This window comes from Ammospiza nelsoni, chromosome Z (assembly GCF_027579445.1).
Source record: "Ammospiza nelsoni isolate bAmmNel1 chromosome Z, bAmmNel1.pri, whole genome shotgun sequence".
NCBI lineage: Eukaryota > Metazoa > Chordata > Aves > Passeriformes > Passerellidae > Ammospiza > Ammospiza nelsoni.
The window spans coordinates 39920097-39938921 of record NC_080669.1 but is presented as its reverse complement, the minus strand read 5'-3'; positions in this window follow the sequence as shown (position 1 = coordinate 39938921).

Sequence of the window (18825 nt, the reverse complement as noted above, 5' to 3'; positions counted from 1 at the left end):
CACAAAAGGTGCATGGAGTTCACTCTCTCCTTCTTGTGAAAATATTATGGTAACAATGGAGTTGGTTTTCCAGATAACTCTCAAGACTAAGAGAGTAATTATTCCTCAAAACCTCAAAGTTACTCTGCAACTATTTTCTGGATATATTATCTGGTCTGTAAAATTAAATATATTAATTGGGTTCTTTAATTAGCTTTGATTACTTGCACCTAAATGTTAACAATTCTTACATTCTCTTAATTTTTAAAATAACACATCTGTCCCATTTTAAAATGCCATTTACACCACATAGATGTTCTGTATCCACTACAGTCATTGGAGTCTTAAATGTAACCTCCCTATTGTGTGAAGGAGCTAGATTTAGTTTTAAAAATTACCTCACTGTGAGTTTAATGTACAATCACTGTCTACCACCCCAGTGTCAATAATATTTTGTCTCAGTTCTATCGTATCTTTAGTAAATTTACTCCTGTCCAAAATTTTTTCGTACAGAGGTTGTTCCACGAATTGAAGCATCTTAGTCTTTCTGAATCTGAGCCCCCTTCTGTTATACTCTACCTTCTTGGAAACCACAATTCTGTGCAGCTCCTAAGGTGCAAATCAAGTGTAGCTTTATACAGACATATAATAAAATGGGAGTGTTTTTAAAAATGTTTTGAGGTTGGTTCTTTTTTTTTTTTTTCCTTTTCTGTTCAACTTTACACTCTATAAAGCTAACAAACCATTTTCATCTATGTGGAGCCAGAGACAGCAAACATGTATGAGAAATCTTCACTGCACCTCTGCATGTGGGCCAGATATGCTATTCCTCTCTTTCTCTGTATGGTAAAAAACATAAGAATGAATGAAAATTTCCCAAGAACTTAGCATATTTTGTTCCCTCTGTTTTGAGTCATATCTTGCTGAGTAAGGATGGAATTACCCCTGGTTTTCCAGAACACTTCATGAAATAAAAATTCTAATCTGCCATACTATCAGCAGAGACAAAAAAGCTGATTAAAAGTTCATAATAAATGTTATATTTTAGGACTTCCAGAGTGATGAAAGGATCACTTAAGGTGGTCTGTATTACTGAATATTTCACCAGAAAGGTGAAAGAGTGCACTCTGGAGTCTTCGCCATCTAGATGAAAGCATCTAGAAACTAAAAGTATACTTACATAAAATCGCAATGCAATTCCTGAGCATGATATGTTAACAAGAAAAGGAAACAATACATAAATCTTCAGCAATAATGAAATAGAAACAAAATATTTTAGTAAAGAAAACTTCCTATACTGTTTATGTACATATGTATCCTAATACACTACAGAGAAGACACAATTACCATGAAATATAGTACCTTTACTTTTTTGTTGAATTCAAACTAATCTGAAGTACATAAAAACTAAAAACCTACTGATAATGACTCAAAGTATAAAATCTAGATGAAAATACTGAAAATATATATTGGGTATATATGATGAACATACACTTACAGTTTTGGTTTATCTGTTTTAAATATCGAAGATCCCCTGAGATTATTTTTTTTAAAAAAGATCCAAGAAAAAAAAATTCTAAAGGACAGAACAAATTCAGAGACTTCATGTGTCATGTATTTTAGTTGATAAAATACTGTGAAATTTTTATACTGATTGATCTCTTTTTAAAATAATGTTGCCATCAATGGTCCAGATCTTTATCTCTGTGGATTAAAACAGGCTGAGTTACTTTTCTCACTAGAATAGCATGTAAAAATATTACTATTTTATGGAGAAGATGATTTTTCATTTTGCGCTAGAAAGCATACTTGATATATGACTAAAAATCTTTGGTCATGCATATCTTAAAAAGGCAAAATGTAGTGAATTGCATTTGTATTGTTCCAGTAAAATCTAAAATAAGTGGAACAATAGAGCTGCATAGTAAATTACTTAACTCAATCTCCCTCTGTTTTACTTGGCTCCCCCCTCTCATTTTATCAGAATGATGTCAAAAAAACCCTGTTGCTTTCAACACATATTATTTGTTTGTGAGCAAAAAAGACCAACTTTTTTTAAAGTGTTACTCAGGATATGTGCAGAAAATGCATCAAAAGGCTATTCAAAATACATACATTTAATTTACATCAATAGGAATAAGGTTAAAGTATATTTTGGCTGCAAAAATGATGGAAGTTTCAATGCTTTTTCAGCACTGTGTAAAAAACAAAAATTTAATTTTTTTTTAAATTTTGGTCCTCAAACTCATTGTTAAGAAAAATGAATGGTTAATTAGAAACAGTCAGTCTCCTAGAGATAACTGTTACATAAATAAAAAAAATCTAAAAATTTTATTACTTAATCTATAAGAAATTCCCTCATGTAACTGATCTTTGAAAGTGCAATTTTTTCTCTAATCATGTGTGAATGTATAAATACTTTGAGTGAGAGTGGTTACTTTCAGAATTTCTGTAACAAAGATCCTTGAAAAAATATAAAATTCTAAAAAATTCTAAAGAAGAAACAAAATATTGGAAAATAGTATTTTTGTATTATCCTAGAACTTTAATAAAAATATTGTGGTTATGAAAAATTTAAATCACAGTCAGTTTAAATAAATGAAAAGAAAAATACTTGATCTCAACTAATTAGGTTTACAAACTGCAAACTTTTTTCCCTGTTTCCTGAAAGGCGTATATAAAACTTTTTAACAGGAACCATATAGGATAAAACAGAACTGTTCGCCTGACATCCCACAGTAAGTAATTCCATCACAGAAAATAAGCCTACTTTAAAATTATTATTAGAAAGTTACAGAGTATGTATACAAAAACCATAATCTCTTTAATATGAAAATTCTATCTAGATTTTTTTTTTAACTGCTAAAACAATGTGTGCAGAAAATTCTTTATAGGGCAGTGTTTTTTCACATTGCATATATCATGATGGATGTTTGAAAGTTATAGTTAAAGCAGTGAAAATGTTGAGCATGTCTGTATCAATCTCAAAGAAATTTGTAACTCTGTATGAAGCATGTGCATTAAACCTGCTTTTCTTCTAGACTTTTAGAGACAAAAATTTTCATCCCTCTGCCTCAGTCATTTTAAATTCCTTTTTTATTTGGAGAAATTTTAAAGTACAATTTCCTTGGCATATTCCACATATCTGTACAACAAGGGAAACAATTTCACTCTTCTAAAACCTAATAGGAAAGAGCCAAATGAAATTATATCATTTAGAACATATATTTTGGGGAATAAATTAAGAATGGCTGTGACAGGACAGTGATTTACAAGTGGAGAACTGAGTTGGAATCACCCTTCTGGAAGTGTTCTAACACTTTGGCCTATTCTATATAGATTATATTTGAAAACGAATTGTGATCTAGCAATAAGCAGAGGTCTTCCAAAGTTACTGACAACTTCACAAAAAAAAAAAAAAAAAAACACCAAAACAAACAAAAAATCCACCCCTACAAAATAATTTCTAGCCTGCTTACTTAGCCTTCCTTGACAGATGTTCTGTAGGAGAAATAGGAAATAATTTTTGCCATGCAGAAATAAATCAAGTTAAAAAGATTTATTTCCTTGCCAAATACTGCTATGCAGCAACACCAGCTGATCTTGGCGTCCTCATGTAGCTCAGGATAAAAACATCAGAGGGGCTGAGCTAGTCGTGAGGATGAATTAGTCTTCATCAACCCAAGGATTTTTTCATTGACTGGTAAGCTGTCCTGCTTTCAGCTTTGTTGATTGACTAAGTTGCAATTCTAGAAGTTGTTTTTAAAAATTTTTTCTATGAAGGCTTTCCTCCTTGAATGCTGAATTTCTTCCGAAGGTATCACAGCAACTAAATGAAATTCTTAAGAAATAAAACTTGCAGTGGAAGTGATCTAAAGATCATGTAAAACTCAGAGTAAGTGTAGTAGCTAAAACTTTTTAAAATAAAACTGTTCACTTATCATCTGCCAATGTGCTATTATTCTGCCCCTACTAATTCTACTAAAATTCCTACATTTAATAACAGAGCAAGTAAGATCTTCATGCCACACACCAAAAACTTCCCAGACTTTTTGCTTCAAGTTTAGCTATGTATTCTATCATAAAAGAGCTAAGGAAGAGAATAGAATTGCTCACAGATTGCATTTCACAGACGAAGTCAGACAAAGGTCAATTACTTGCTGACATTTGTACAATTGCCAAATCAGGTGCATTTGCATTTTTTCAACTTTTCAGGAAGAGGCACTAACATGCAGTAATATAACTAACAAACAGTAATGTGAACATGTTCTGTTTTCATTCTGGCACTAACATTGATCTTGTTATTATATCCCATAAAGTATGTAAGGGATAATATGTCTGTGATAATCACCTTACAGATGCTGTGATAGAATAATGTCACTCACTGCAGACGGAATCACATCACAGGAGGCCTGTACCTCCTGCAAAATTGGAAGCCTGCCTGACTGCCAAACATTGTTGCTGGTGCACTGCCTAGCACAGGGGTTGCTTTAGTGACTCAGCAATACACAAAGATAAAAATGTTCTGTGAAAAATGGTCAGCCCGCTCTGAAGACAGATACATGTTATAGGCACAGAAGCTACAGGATCTTCATATTGCAAAACATGCAAACTGCCTTCTGAGATTCTGTCAAAGTTTCTTGGGGTTTTTGTCTTTTTTTCCTGTTTTTAATGTATATAAAAACTATGTAATAAAGGATTCCTTAGCATCTCAATGCTAGAATTTTGAGAAAGTTGCTTGGTATCAGAAATACAACCATACATTAGCATACCATTTGATGTAAAAATGAAAAAAAAACCCCAAACTTAAAGTTTGCAACAATCTTTTCTCAATAGCTTCCTAATATTTATCTTCAGGTTGCACTGTGTCATACTACTGTTGTCTCCCACACAGTTACATGGCCTGTATTTCTGAATAAATGCTGGTTTTCTTTTACCTGTGCATATATGCCTAATTTGTTGTTTTCCCACAGGGTTATATTAGCCAAACATGAAACTGGGTCAGCTTAAAATAATTCTGTGTGGTGGTGTAGGGGCGGAGATTGTTTGACTTTTTTCACGTAAGCAAAATTATGTTTCTTACTGAAACATATAATAAACTGCTTGTACTTGTATGCCTTTCAACTGTTCAAAGCACTCAGTCTTGTACTCTTCACTGACTGATGGTGGTTAATATTTTTAGGCAGAATGGCAGGTAGAAAAGAAATTAAAGTGGGTGAATATAACTAATGTCATTTGTGGCAGTGACCTAAACTGATAGTATGAGACAACTGATTATTCCAGTTTGTTCCAATCACCACTGCTAAACTGTTAACCAGCACCCGGCCTATAGTATTTCCACACAGTAGTCGTAAAGACATCAAATTTAATCTGATATTTCAGACACAAATTTTAGGGATACCACCAGTGACATACTACTGGCAACTGGAAATCTGTATAAACAAGAACGGAAATGGAGATAGCTGATTATTATATCCCTGTGATATAATAATAAGATGCCAGTCTTATATGCCTGACCCCATCAATATAACATCTAACTAAACAAAAACATTCATAGTTTTGGATACTATTGATTGTCTGAATGCTTGTAATCAACTAATACTTTTTCAATACTTCAGAATATCTTTGGCCAAAATATTAACTGAGGGGAATTGCACTTAATATAAAGCATTATTAGTGGTTACTATGAACTGTATTCTAGTTGCTCTTTCATTAATTTTATTAATTATTTAGAATCAAATTGTTCAAATAGAACCCAGGATTAAAAATATTGTAGATTAATTAAAATAACAGAAATGGTAGAAAATACATAAATTACAGGCAATTCCTTTAATTGGAGTGTTCTTAAAATTTATTTTTTAAAAGTAGAAAATGCAATTTCCATCATGAAGGAAAATCACTATGTATAGAAAACATGTCTGTTTCCTCCCTCTGAAATGTTCGGTATATAATCAGAAAAAGAAATAAAAATCGGGTTTCTGCTGAAAGTATAACCAGACTACTTGTCTTGCTTTAAAAAGTTTTTAAAATGGAACCACTATGAGTGAAGAGTCATTCATTGTATAAATTATCTGAAATTTAAAGTTAGTTATTAGAAGGAAAAGCTTTTTAGAAACTTCTTCATATAATTCTTAAGTTCAACGGAAGTGGTAAAAGGTGGTGGAGTGGTAAAATATGTTCAAATAATTCTCACAGAAAGCATCCTTAAGGCTAATCACTTTTTATATGTCTAAGACATTTGTAAGCCATCTGTTAAATGCAGAAGTAATAGCCTGCTTTTCCAGTTAGTAACAGACCTAACTTTTAAGATCTTAAATACAAAAAGCTAGGGAAATCTCCCAAAATACTAAAACTAAATAAACTGCATAAAATGTGAGTGCTTGAAACATAGCAGTATCCCTTGTGCTATACTAGCCACAGTTTTAGTAGAAAACCTTCCACTCCATCATCTACTGAAGAAAATGGATAAATGAAAAATGAAATCTATAATACTCTGACTTTGACAGTTAAGACACATACAGTTCATAAGATGAGCCCAGCAGGAATAGCATACCTCTAGATATTTTCATGGAAATTTGGGGAATAAGAATAAAGAATCTGAACTAAGTTTAGCCAACACATTATGTTCTCACTGAAAGATACAAGAAGAAGTTAAATTGTGATTTACTCCTTTGGGTATGAAAAACTGGGTTGGAGGGCAGTAAGCAAAAACAACCCTTCCACAGCAAATTGCACATTTCTCTCTCTTAAGCAAAAAAAACCCAAAAAAACCAAACCAAACCAAACCAAACCAAACCAAACCAAACCAAACCAAACCAAACCAAACCAAACCAAACCAAACCAAACCAAACCAAACCAAACCCAAAACAAAACAAACAAACAAACAAAAAAACCCAAAACCCAAAATCAAATAAACAAAAACCAAAACCAAATGAAAAACCCCCATAACAACAACAACAACAAAAAAGAACCCCAAAACAAAACAAAAAAACACACAAAAACCAACCAAACCAAAAACAAACAAAAAGCTGACTCAGTCTTAGCATGTATATTTCAATTTCCACAGTCCCACAGGCTTTGGAAGCAGGAAATACAGACTCTTACACTGATTCTGAGGAAAAGGGTTTAAGTGGCTCTTCCACTGTTGCATATACTTTCATCTTTAGAAGAAGGACAAAAGTGATCTTATGTAGGTACATAACATACATATCATCCTAATAATTATTCCATGATTGCACAGTGTGAGTGCATCACAGCTCTGCTATTGATTAGCTGAAATTGGTTAAATTTTGCAGTCTAGAATAGGTTTAAAAAAATAATGCTTTTATTTTATGCAGTAGAAAAACATGTTCTTAGACTAAGTGGGGCACCTATGATGGCATAAAATCAGTCAAAACAAAAAGCAGCATAAAGCAAAGCAAAGCGCTTCATGCTCTTATGATAGCTGAAATCTCATAGTTCTTTGTATCGCAGCTTGCACGATAATATTATTCCCCCTTTTGAGATCTTGAATTCAGGGATGCACTTACCTGACTGCATGAGAAGATTGGAAGTGTTTTCCTCCATTATGTCTCCAATTATCTGTTTGAATTTCAAGACTTCTGCAGTAAAGTGTCTGGCTTTTTCTGCCTCTCTTTCTCCAGCAGAATAATAGGAAGAAAAGTCAAGAGATCTGGATCCTGTTAAGTGTCATAACCTTTATGCAGGTTCTTTTAGAACTTGGCTGCTAAGCATCATTTTCAGGAGCAAAAATATGCACTGTTATCCAAATGAATTAGCTCTGTTGTGCTAGTTCTCACTTGGTTGTAGTGCAACCAGATGACAAGGTTTCAAATGTGTTAACTTGTGTGATAAAAAGTGTTGAAAACAGTTTCAGTCCCAAATGAGCTAACAAAACAACTCTTGTTTTTTGCCAATATTTAGCCCAAAGGATGGACTTTAACAATAGAAAAGTTTCCATATATTCATATCTATCTGAACAAGGACTCACAGGTCAAGTATATGCACGTGTACTATTCTGGGAACATTTTCTGCAGGTATTTAAAATCAATCGAATTGTTCATATATTTCTCCGTTACAAAACACTGGTGAATATTCTAACACTCACTAATATGTGCTCACATCAGATTATAAAGGCCTGCTTTTGCAAGCTATGTCCCCACTTTTCATCATTTATAAAATAAATAAGCATATCCCAGGGTTAGCTCATAAAGGGATGAGTGAAATACACTATGTAATGAAGGAGAGACTTTACCATGTTGGAAATATTATCATAAACTGAAGTCATAAATCCTTGTAATGTCTATATATGCAAGATCTCAGCATCCATAAACAATCACAGGATCAGTATTAAAATATGCTCAGAGAAGATATAAGGTAAAGCCTAAAAAAGTTACATTGAAAGGTGAAATAATGACAAATAAATTACTAAAACTGATCTGCTTTGTTTTAGACAAAACAGCTTTGATTCTTCTCAAGGGAAAAATATCTGATACTCACTGTTTTTAACAATATATTTAGGAGGCTGGTGATCTTATCCTCCATAACTCAGTTAACAGCTCAGAGATGTTTGCAAAAGAAAAAAACCTAGTTGTCAAATTGCAAATACACATTAAGATTTAGTAAAAAAGCCCCCTCTGAAAGAAATAAATAAGAGTTTTAATCTCAAATATCCTTTTTATGCTCTTACTCAGGTCACAAGACTGCCTGAATGCATGATTATTAAAGAGATGGTTCATGGCTCACTATTCATGGTATCCCCACTCACTAGATAATTTAGGTACTAATTTTTCACTATTAAATTTTGAACAATTAGTTTGGATAAAAAGAAATAAATAAAGTGGGCTCATTTTTTGAGTGACTTGTTGGAAAAGCCCCCAAACAAAAGACTGATCACCAGTGGCCAGGCTTGCATTATTTATCTGAATAAAAGATTTAATGAAACCTGATTTTGTATCTGTTTATCTCCCAACAAGCTGCACCTGTTATTATCTCCCTCTTAGAAACATGCCATAATATTATCTGGTGCTCAATCCTACAACATTTGTCACGAATGGAGTTTCTTGTCACATATCTTAAGATCATACAAGGAGAGAGGTGGGTAACAGGAAGCTGTGGAGTGACAGGACAGGAAGGACCCATACAGTCCTTCACAGTGCTCTCTCATCCAGATGTACCACTGTACTTAGAGACAATTAGAGAAATTTCTGGAAGATCCAGCATTAGAAACCTTTCACCTGCTTAGTCCATGACATCATAGGAACCTCTAACAAGTTAATGCTGGAGGAATCTAAATTTCTGCTGCATTTGGCTGAAATTGGCATAGCTTGAAAATTATTGGGAGACAGGGAGATTGGGAGAAAAGGATGAATGTCTAAGACTCTTCAAGGAATGATAAGAAACTCTTTAGTGCTAGCAAAGTAATTGCTCTCTATGGTGAAATACCTCTCATTCTATAAGGTCACCTATGGCTATTAAACTACCTAAACAGTACCATTATAGTAATTAAGTGGTGAAATGCAAGACAACTGCCCCTTGAACATGGTTTGTTTCCCACCTCAAAGAGACCGGGTATATATAATGAATAATAAAATAAGCAGGTCCTTTATTGGAACACATACCTTTTCTTCCTGTCAGCACCACATTATCTGATACAAATAATGTAAAATTAAACTTTATTTCATGTCACTATTACTAAATTTAATGGGTTTACCTTTAATTACGCAGATAAATGAGCCTTTTCCCCTTTTCTTATGGTACTGGCCACAGAAAGACAAACACATTCATCTAAACCAAAAATAATTGTCTGAGATATCTTTCAGAGATAAAAATAGTACGTGGTGCATTACATTTCCATTAAAGACAGAATGGGAACAATGTGATATATTTTAAGTTCTGAACATCTATAGCTGAATTTAACTTGTGACTTGCAACTGAGAAAAATACAATTCCTGAGGTTGTTTTGCCAAGCAGAATTTTAGGAGAGTAAATGAATCATGATACATAATATTTAATTTCCTTTTATTTTGCCAATAAGTGTAGGAGACAATATAACATAGCTTGGGCAACTTCTTTCCTTCTATTGTAATATAGGAAAATTTAACAAAGAAATTCACTCATATGAGACACTGACTATTGCTCTAGCTTAACTTCATTGCAAAACATATATAATATGCCTTAAATTGTCTGTGTAAAGTTCATATACTTTAAAATAAATTTAAAATAGCATACTTTTTGATAAGTTCATAATGAATGTTCCCATTTCAAGTAAATAAATGAAAAAAAAATAAAAGGGGGTTAAAAATTCTTTTCCCGGTGCTTATGTCCACTGGAACCAGCTAGTTTCAACGCATTTAGATTCAGTTTTTAGCAGAAAATTCCTAGTTCAGCTACTGAATGATATAAGGAGTGATTTTCTTCACTGATTTCATGAAGCAGTACCAACCAACTATAGAATAAGCAAGAATTAGGCCAACCTCTATTTATAGGCAGTTTTCTTTGTGAAGCTGCTTTTTACCCTTTCAGCAGCTCTTTCACACCATTCCAATTTCAGCTAAACAGCTAAAATATCTGTGATTTTTTTTCTTCAAGTTTATATATTTTATTCCTGTGACATTTGCAAGAATTAATTGCTGATGACATCCCTCTCATCTCTCAGAATAACAAAACTATCAAGAAAAGTCTTTGAACTTACAGTGACTATATTGTTAGCAAGAAGAGGAGTGAACAGACTTGCTCTCGTAGTTAATGAAACATCCTTTTGTCTATAGCTGTATCTTTGAAAAACAGAAAACAGTTTTTCATATGACAGCTGTGTAGCCATAGTTGCTAACAATTACATTTCAAACACGAATTATGCTACCTCTGCATACCAATCTCTGTGAAAGTTACTTTTGTCATGTTGACTAAACAATAGACTGCATTTTGTAAACAAATCAGACTTATATTCTTTTTCAACAGAAATAAATAATGCTCTATTTCGATATCTTGGTAAAATAAAAAAAAAAAAAAGAAAAAATCCAACATTCATAGAACTTGAGACGTAATGGATGCACATGTTAAAAAGAAATAGAAAAAAGGGGAAAAAATGAAGTTGAAAAAAAATCTGCTGTAGAAAGCCTGCAACGAGTTTTTACAGAGAGAATACAAAAAGTGCTCTCTAGAGTTTGAATCTGTTTTAGATGAAATTTCATCCATAAGTGATGTTTCCAGAACTACAAATCAATGAAGAATGCAATCTGCAAATTTTAATGAGGGTAATGGAAGGGAGTTCTACATCCAGATTTCTTCAAGAGATCACGACACCTTATGCCTGTTTTCTCCTCAGGTTGCTGAATTTCTTTATCAAAAACTGCAGATGAAAATATTCACACTACAAATGTGATGCTGTGTTTTGACAATGCTGAGGCATTAATTTGACAGATAAAAGATCAAAAGCATAAACTTTACAAGATAAGTAGAACCTGCAAAAAATTCTGAAAGTCAATCAGTATATGCATTAATATGAATGCTATGCCCATATCTGAAAAGATCTCAAGGTCAAAAGAAAGATGTTTATGGAAATGAGAAACAGAAATGTTATAATTGTACCATACAAGACCTCTGAAATAGAAGCTTATATGTAATTTTTACTGCCTTGACTATTAGAGGTCTTTATACCCCAAGATAGGAAAACCACTTGGTTTATAAAAGGGCGTAACAGAGAAAGGTAATTTTGTCAAAATAAACAGAGTAGCAGAGTAGTTGGTGGAAATTATGGACAATTTTCCAGTCAGAAAGAATAAAAAAAAGGAAAGAGGAAATATTAAGAAATTAGTGGAGAAAAAATGCTGGCAAATTTGGCAAAGAAATAAACTTTCTCTTCCAATAATAATTTGGTTCTCTTGATTTTCAATTGCATGCTTATGTATTCAATTTTATAACTGAATGTGAAGCTCATATGGTCTTTGAAGACAGCAGTTATATTCCTTCAGCTACATGCAATTTCATCATTCCTTTAAACACTGAAAACATTTTTTAAAGTTGATGAAATAGCCTTACATCTATGATTTAGAGCATCTTAAGAGCATCTTAATAAAAAACGAGGAACATTTACATGCCACTGATAAAATATATGTACAGTAAAAGTGCTTAAACCAACAGCACATGTAACACCAGTAACTGCTATGTAAGATCTTGAAGCACATATGTCCTCATATCCAGGCAATTGTTAAAATTCTTACATCATTTCTACATGAAATTCAAAACTCATCTTATGGTACTTCAGCACTTCAAAACTTTACATGCCAATGAATAGACCTCTAGAAGTCTATTCATTGGCATGTAATGAACCAATCAGTATTAAAAAAAACCAACCAGTATAAAATATTTACCCTAATTTCTCAGTGCAATCTCCCTTTTTTTCAAAAAGACAAAACATTAATTTCTTCAAGACTTCATTGGAGACAGATCTCTACAGACATTTTTGAGAATCTTTACTAATAAATTCCTGTATCCAGACACTCAAGAAATCAAGATGGTACATGAGAAGAAATATTTTCTAGATGTTTTGAAAAAACTCTCAGATTTTATTTTAGTTTCACCCTATTTCTTTTGGACAATCTTGATGGATTTTATTTATCCAAGTCATGCTTGCCAATGTCTGCCTAGGCTTACAGAGTTTACTGCTGCAGATCAGATTATATTATATATTTTAAAGGGTCAAATGCTCTCAGATCTCACAGATGAACATTTAGTCAAAGCAATTTTTCAGTATATACTGATAAAGGCAAAGTGATTTGAAATTTAAAAGAAGAACACTGCTCCAACTACAATGCTCTAGTGGTGCTGAATGCCACATAGCCATAGCATCAGAAAACATTTTTCCTCCAGGTTTTCAGTACTTCAGGTAACATGGAATATCAATGGATAAACTTATCCCTGCTTTCACCCTGCACATAATTCTTGCCACTGCAGGCGGTGAACTTCTACAACCTCTTGCCTCAAGAACTAGACAGAGAGTATCAGTGCATTTAAGAGACTGGAAATGCATGAACAAGAGGTCTGTAAATAGAATTACCAGAGATATTCCTCTAGCAATGTTAATGAAATCCTGTGGCTCTTGTGGAACTACAGAGTGTACGGACTGCAAATATTGATCTGGCACAATCTGAGGAACATCTCCTTTTGTTATGGTCAGGCATAGGTTGGTCAATAAAGAGATGGGTCAGACATAATAGAAGTGTTATTGCATTTGTAAGACAAAATAAATCTAAAAATGTCAAACCAAATATTTTCTTGTGGTGATATCTCTTCCACTACTAATTGACTCAGAGCAGATGGTAAGTAAGATCAGAATCCACTCTCATGCACACAAAGTACAGGAAGGAGAGCTTAAGGAAGGGAAGAATATGTAAGGGAATGCTTGTGAAAGTGCAGACATACCTATTTCGCTTTTTTGCAAGGTGGGATCTGACTGATCCAACTTATTAGCTCTGTTGACCATTTTGTCTTGCATATGTTTCTGATTATATCTCTTTTTTGTTGTTGTTGTTTTTGGGGGTTCTGGTTTTGGCTTTTTTTTTAGTTGTTTCTTTGTTTTCCTTTTTGTTTTTTGTAACCCTGGCCTGCCTTCCATGGCCGCAATTAAGGGATCTAACATAATAGATTTGACCTGTTACATTTAGGATTTTGTTTTGCACTAGAAGAGTTCTATGGACAACAAGAGTTCTCTCAGTTTTGGCTAGGTGAAGTAATTTCCATTATTCTAAAATTTAGCACTGTCCCATGAGACTATAATGGCATGGTTATGGCAGCTTATTGCTAGAGTTTGAAATAGATGAAAGAATAAAAAGGTCAGCAAAAGGTTTTCAAAGATAATCTGGGTTTGTCCTTACCCCCTTCTCCTCACTGATTTACAGAGGAAAAGAATTATTTTGGAATGAAGGACTAAGCCAAAAGCTTTGACAGTAAATTGCAAGACTTTATAACTGTGATGATCTCTAGTAAGTGAGTAAGTGAAATTTCTGTCTCTATTTGAAAGTCAACTTTGGGTTAGAAAGCAACATATATAACAAACACCCACGTATGTCCAGATCTTACTGTGGGATGTGAGCTCTAGGCACTGATATTTAACAGAGCCACATTCCAAAGCTGCAGATAATTTCCATATGCTATTTTTGTTTTCTGACCTTTCATCTTTTTTTTTTTAATTCCTTTTTTTCCCCTTTACTTCCTAACTGAATTAAGACAACCAGCAAAGAGTTTTTCTCAGTTTATGTAATGGAAAGTATTGCAATAAAATAATTGGTAATACATTTCACATTTAATGCTCCTCCAACTACTTTAACATAAAGTGCACAAAATAATTTTATGTGTGCCATAAGAATGGCATTTGAATATAAAATAAATTTCCTGCAAAATCCATTTTTACTCTAAATTTCACAGCTTAGCTTGCCAAATTCAAATACCAGAAAATACAGAACAGAGAAATGGATTTTTATTTATTGAAATTTTCTATTAGAGAAAAATACATTTTTCCTTGCCTGAAGTTTTTATATTCAGACATAACTAATGAAGATTCAAAAAGTCTAAAAAAATCTTTTGAACATTTAATTTCTTGAGAATCTAATAAAACAGTGCTTATTTGATTTACTGAAGTCACATGGACACAATTAAATTCATTTGTTCAAATCGATGCCAGCAATTTTGTCAAAGCTAATGAATGACACCATTTGTGGCATTTTACATGAATTACATGTCATAGCTCAGTTACTCTAAACTGCAGCTAAAAAGTAGGACACTGAGAAAAAATAGCATTAAAGGGGGAGTAGAGAGATGAAATTTCTTAAAGAATGTTTCATTTAGCATGTACTTCTCTTTCCTTACAATAGTTGAAGGGTAAATCTGATGTAATCCCAACTGTATTTTAGACTTCATAAATAGACAAAATTTAGTTTCAGCTACTCAAAAGCCATGCATATGCAACAAGCTTGACTTTTATACTTTCATTGTACTGTCCTTTCATGACATTGTGCATCAAAACGACTGCAGCTGTCACAGGAAAACCAAGATCCCTCAAATCATGAAAAACCTGCTCAGCAATAGACGAAAATGGCAATGAAATTTCAAGACAGTTCAGACAGAGAAATGATAAAGTTTATTTTCTTTTAACACAATTAATGGGCTACATATTTTAATAAAGAAAAATGGCGTCTGAATACCTTACCCTATTTTGTCATAAAGTGAACATTTTATTCTGTGGTCAGAATAAAAAGTAGGAAGATTTATTCAATGCTTACATCCTCTTTCAACACAGATTTCTTCTCTACACATTATTTTCAAGCATTTTATCAAGTGTAGCATCAAATGAATCAAATGAAGATATTCCCACATCTTCAAGGAGTTGATTTTCCCACCACTAAGAGATTTTGCAAACTGAAAAATCTTTCAAATATTCAGCCTAAATTTTGAATGCTGAATCACATTACTTATATAAAACTTAATTAATTACAAAACACTTAATCCTCTCACTCTTTAGTCACTGCATTTTGAAATGCTTGAAAAATTTTATTGCCTTTTTTTCAGAAGTCTTCCACCTAAATAACAATAATTCTCAATCTTACCAGAAATCATTTTTCACCTGTTCCCTAATGCTTTGTCACTGTACTAATTTCTTCTTATTTTTTGACACAATTTTACATTGCTTTAGATAAAAATTAATTAAAGAACAACCCCCTGACAAAAGACACCCTCTGCATCTGAGAAACAGGTCTTTATGGTTTTTCTCACACTTCTCATTTTACCTTTTTCCCCATGTAGTCTAGTAAAATAAAGTGTAGTAGTGTAACCTGTCTTGAACTATCCACATAGCTTTCTATACACAGACTTTTCTAAGACAATTAGTAAATTTGTAACTTCTATGGTATTTTGAAATATATTTTCACAGTCATTAGGTCAAAATTTGAAAAAAGAAAAATCCAGAAATATAGAGATTGTGTCTTTATTCATACCTAGATCACTTTTTAATTTTTTTCTTTTTTTTTTCTTAAAAATTGGTTTATTTCCCTTTATATGATATAAATGATTCGTGGTTAAGTATTTCCTGTTAAATTGCCTCAGTCTTTGACAAAATGACTGAAACAAACATAAAATCAGATAAACAGAGCAATTAAAAATATGAAATCTGTGGAGACAACTGACTTTCCTTCTTTGCCTAGGAAAACAAAAACCAAACCTAAATCTGAAATTTTCACATATTGAGAAATAACAACAGCTTTGAAAAATCTACACTGAAAATTCAGAACATGCACTGTTGTAAAGACTTTATTTCAGAAATCTCTATACAGGAGCTGCTAATAAGAAATTGTATAAGTCAAGAGAAAGAAGTTAGAAAAGCAGGTGTTCAGCTTCTAACACAAAAAAATTCCAGATGAGTTTCTTATGCAGTAATGTAAGAAATTCAGTGAACAGAAAACTCATAAATAATAACTAGCAAATGCATGAAAAATTTTAACTGTATGGATGTGCTTGTGGGATAACAAAGACACCTTTGTATGTGACAGAGAAAAATCATAGGGATTAATGAATTAATCTCCCATCTGTAACTAACTCTAGATGAAAGACATTAGGCTGATAACCAATCGTAAACATTTCCCTATCCTGTCAAATTAATAACACCTTAGACTAAAGCCTCTTTTCAAAAACCCCAAAAAGACCTTTAACCCCCACACAAAAAATCCACAACAGAAAAAAAAAAAAACAACTCAAAGAAACTTCGAGAACAACTGATGTAAAAGAAAATACACAACAGTCTAATGTAAAAGCAACTAAAGTGACCATTTTATATTTTTCTTTTTCCTAACTATAGTTGCCTTTGTTATATCTGGCCTTAATGTGGAAAATGGGATCATGACTACATTTCTGTAGCTTTATTCTCTCCTTTCATCACCCCCAATCCCAAACCTAACAGAAAAAAAACTTTAATACCTGACTGAAAATACAAGAATGCCAAGTGTTAAAATTACCTCTTAATGATAAATTAATAGTAGTAAAACACTTCAAGAACACACAATCTCTAGAAGACTGTTAATCTCTTATCTACCTCATGTTGCACACAGTATTAGATTTCACACTTTTCCAAATGTTACTTATGGTTGGGAGGATTTCCTGTCCTCATGGTTAAGCATATCTCATTTTCTTAAATATTTTCCATTGCATCTTCTATCCTTATGGTTAAGCATGGCATAAGGATAGAAGATGCAATGGAAAATATTTAGGAAAAGAAAAATCTTTCTCAGGTAAGTAATATGTAAAAACCAAAATTGCATGGTGTCAGATTCTTCCTGTATTATCTACCCAGATAACCATCACTTGAACTCTTGTATTTTTCCATTCTTTATAGTATTTTCCTTGTAAACCTGGAATTATTTGCAAATTGCAAAATTTTAAAAATTATGAAACCTGAGCTCACAAACGTAAGAAAATCTAAGTAGAAAATATATTATAAGGAAGTAGATTAATCTCCTGAGAGGAGCTTCTTAAAAATATCACAAAACTAGATACCCAAGCAAAAAAATAAGATGATGGTGAAAAAATCTCTCATTCCTACACCACTCTTTGAATTTTATAACTCTAATAATGCTCATGACCCTTTGTGATCTATCACATTGTTTGCAATTCAATAGTTTTTTTATTTAATTTTAAATTCATATCACTTCAGAGATATTGTATCACAAGTGGCAGGTATGATTGAATGTACACCAAGATTAAAATCAGATTTTGCCTTATGAATTGTACAATTGAGTACTCTGAAGCTCACAAAGGTTGATGTTGAAGCACATATTACTTAGCAAAGAAATTTATTAGCCATATATATTTTGGCGAAGCTTAACAAAAGAACAGACAGTGTGTTTGCAAAATTTCTTTGTATTACGTAGTTGTTGAGAAATACTGAAAAAAACACAGATACCTTTGTAGATTAATTAAAATTCTATGCATGTTCAAATTATCCCTTAGTCTAGAATAACTTTTTTTTGTTGATTTTGTTTGGGGTGTGGGGCGGTGGTTTGTTTGTTTTTTCTTTCTTTGTTTTGTTTTTGGGGTATTTTTTGTACTGCAAAACTGTATGGGGTTTTACAGCTGTACAGGCTCAAACTTTTAGTAGAAAATCAAAGTAAATTAGGAATGAATCTTCAATGGATATCTCCCTCATGAATAATACAGGAATTTAAATTAAAACTTGCTATATGGCAGTATGATAATAAACAGGTGGACACAGATATAATATGATTTGTCAGTTCTAGAAGTTCCCCAGGGAAGTGAGATTAGCAACATCTAAGCAGAGGAAATAAGAAGCAATAGATAAAGAAACCTGGATTAAAATCTACAGAAATAGTGGATAAGCCTGCAAAGCAACTGCTTTTTGTGTCACTTCAGTTCCCTGCAATAAATATTGTCATGAATGACTGCATGGCCCATCAGTGAAGATGACTAGACTGGCACTGAAAAATTTCATCTGCTCCTTCAGCTCCCTGTGTTCAGCATACTGTGTTCCCTCACTGCCTAGCTCAATGCCCTAGTAGGAAGTATCCTGTTGGAAAACTCCGCTGTGAAGCCAATTTTACCCTTGCCAATAAGAATTATGAACACTACTCTACTGTTCACAGGAAGGTACAGAGGGGCAAAGGGATCAAAACTGAGAATTATCAACAGGAGGTACATAGTAAGAGTGAAAAAACTACACCTTGAAGAAACAGAGACATGTAAATGAAGTGAGCAAGGAGATTAAAAAAAAAGAGTCATAAAAATAACTGAAATTTCCCTTGAATGATCTTCCAAACACACTGCCTTGGCACTCCAAGTCTAAGG